The 2,492-nt window shown below is 45.4% G+C and overlaps 1 protein-coding gene across 1 annotated transcript in view; it reads right to left on the reverse strand.

Moving 5' to 3' along the window:
• LOC106886820 (gamma-aminobutyric acid receptor-associated protein-like 1) overlaps positions 1 to 2,492 on the reverse strand; it is a 26,168-nt gene that overhangs the window by 22,876 nt on the left and 800 nt on the right. The window lies entirely within an intron of this gene.

Genomic DNA, 2,492 nt, shown 5'->3' on the forward strand with positions numbered 1-2,492 from the left:
TTTATCTCAGAAGCAGAAAGCATTTCAAAGTGACCTGAGCTCCTCCCATGAAAAGCCATGGAAACCCTTCCAAAGGTTGGAGGTAAGTTTTCATGGAACTATTGAGTTTGGGCAGAAACAAACTGCAGGCAGTTTTGAAGGGGTTTTTTTTGGGGGGGGACACATATTTTTTAACTGGTAAGAGATGTATTACATGATTCAATTCATGTGGCTTGCTGTTCTGCAGACGCCATTTTGATCATCTAAACAAGAAGCTGGATTTTCTGAACCTCCTCAACTTTTTAATTCCATCATGCCCTCTAATTGTAAATACTCCATCTGAAACATCGTGGGACTAATTTCTGAGGGCTCCACGCTCCCATAGCTCTTTGGCAACCCAAAACCAGCAACTGTGTCTGTTGTGCAACAGAAAAGGCTGAACTGATGTGGAGTAAATCTTCTTTGGAAGCAAAATGATATTGTCACATCAGTGAGACACTATGCCAGGGAAAAAAAGTTACGATGATGAGCTCGGTGTATTTAGCCTGGACAAAGTGCTACGCTAACTCAGCTCCTTCTAGAACAAGTGAGTACCTGCAAAGCATGTCACACCACAGAGATGCTAGCGTGGACAACTCTGCACTGTGCTCCGTCTGGACACTGCCAAAACCACTGAAAATTCTAAGTTTGTTTTCAAAATAGAAACCCGGTCATCTCTGCTATTTCAAGAACTTCAACCACCTCAGTTAGTCCAAGGCACTCAAGTCAGCGGCAGGACGTGCATTTCTGCAGGAGATGTGGTTGGTAGGTGCTGTGAAGGAGGGACAGTTCCACAATCGCACTGAACAGCACGGCAACAGCAATTTTCTTACCCACTCCTCCAACAAGGCAACATCTAACACAATAAACTGCAGAGGAGAGAAATCTTTAGTTCTTGCCTCCAATTAAAAAAGCCTACTGACAAGCAGAACTGCTAGCTAGCAGCGCTGATGTGACCACCCTGACCCAAAAGGGTGGCTTGTAGCTTGGTCATTAGATAATAAAGAAAAAGAAGTCAGGCCTGTGAGGAAGAGGTGAGAGTGTTGGGGCTTCTAAAGCCCTAGGAAGGATTTAAATCAGATCACCACTGAGCTTAAGAGAGATCTGATCGCAAAGAGGCCAGGAAGGAATTGGAGGTGCTCTGGTAATCTGACTACTCACTGTAGTCAGTTTGCCTGGTAACACGGGTATCTCCTCTGAAGCACCAAACCCTTCACACACACAGACCAGCCAACCCACAAAGAAAATCCAAAGGGCAGACGCAGCGTTATCTGTACGTCTGTTGTTGCTGGGTGGTGACTGTAGTAACGTGGGACCGTGCCAACCGTGTAATCTCAGCGAAATGCTGAGATGTATCAGGGCACTGCAGTGTAGGCAGCCAAACGGGCGTCATCTTCAAGGATCCTGCTGTCAGGAAGGGCAGAGACACAAGGGATGTAAAGAACAGTTTGTCTGCTGCATTCATTTGCTCCCTATACATCTCTTGACAACAGGCTACCCCCAACAACTCACATCTGGGCCTTGCCGTGTGTCGTTCTCATTTATCCTTCATTACAGCACACCTCGTTATTTCGGTCCTGGTGTTTTCTCCATAGAGATCTGCTGATGCCCATCTACTTGACCTCTTTCACCTGTCATCAGACTAGGTCTGGTCCCAGGCTCCCCAAAACGGCTCTTCCAGACCCATCTATCATGGCACAATCTGCCGGGCTCATCCTCACTTTACAGCTTGTCTCCCTCCTGACCTACAGATTCCTCTGCGGTCCTCATCTCAAAACACAGACCTGCAGACACCCTTCATCACCGACTCCGTGTGCTCGACCTGCTGGGCCACCCCAGGGCTCCCCAAAACAGCCGGCACAAACGCACCCACATACTCAATTCTGAAAACTTTTCCAAGTCCAGCTGAGGGGCACTCCCAAGGGGAAGAACCAGTGTTCATCCTGTAGGGAAAACCTGTAGTCTGACTGTTCCCCCCTTGCCCTTAGGTTCGTGGAGGAGCCTGAAGTTATCTCGCATGCAGTACCTCTGGGCAGCAAATCTAGGACAGGTCTCTCCAGTGGGGATGGAAAGAAAGAACATTTGCAAAACGTTTTATTAAAAGGAACTAAAAAAAAAAATATTAAAAAAATCATCGCAATTAAGTCGATTTGTCATTCCTTTTTCCCAATTATTATTAGTAATTATAAAGCCAGAAGCTTTCCATAGGCACTCCAAAGGGACCTAAGGACGAGGAAGCAAAGTTGAGCTAGATGACCTTGTTTTCCAAGCCATGTTTTTTTCTTTTTTTTTTTTCCACAGGATGATTAAACAGGAGGGCAGAAACACTGAGGAGTAGCATATTATTTTTTTTTTTTAAGGAAAGGAAAAAGCACAGAGCAAGACTGTACCGAAAAGACAGGCCAAAAAAAAAAAAAAAAAAGAAAAAAAAAAAAAAAAGAAAACTGCCAGGGGAAAGGGAAAGGGCCTTTGTT

This window comes from Calidris pugnax, unplaced genomic scaffold, assembly GCF_001431845.1.
Source record: "Calidris pugnax isolate Ruff unplaced genomic scaffold, ASM143184v1 scaffold36, whole genome shotgun sequence".
NCBI classification, from domain to species: domain Eukaryota; kingdom Metazoa; phylum Chordata; class Aves; order Charadriiformes; family Scolopacidae; genus Calidris; species Calidris pugnax.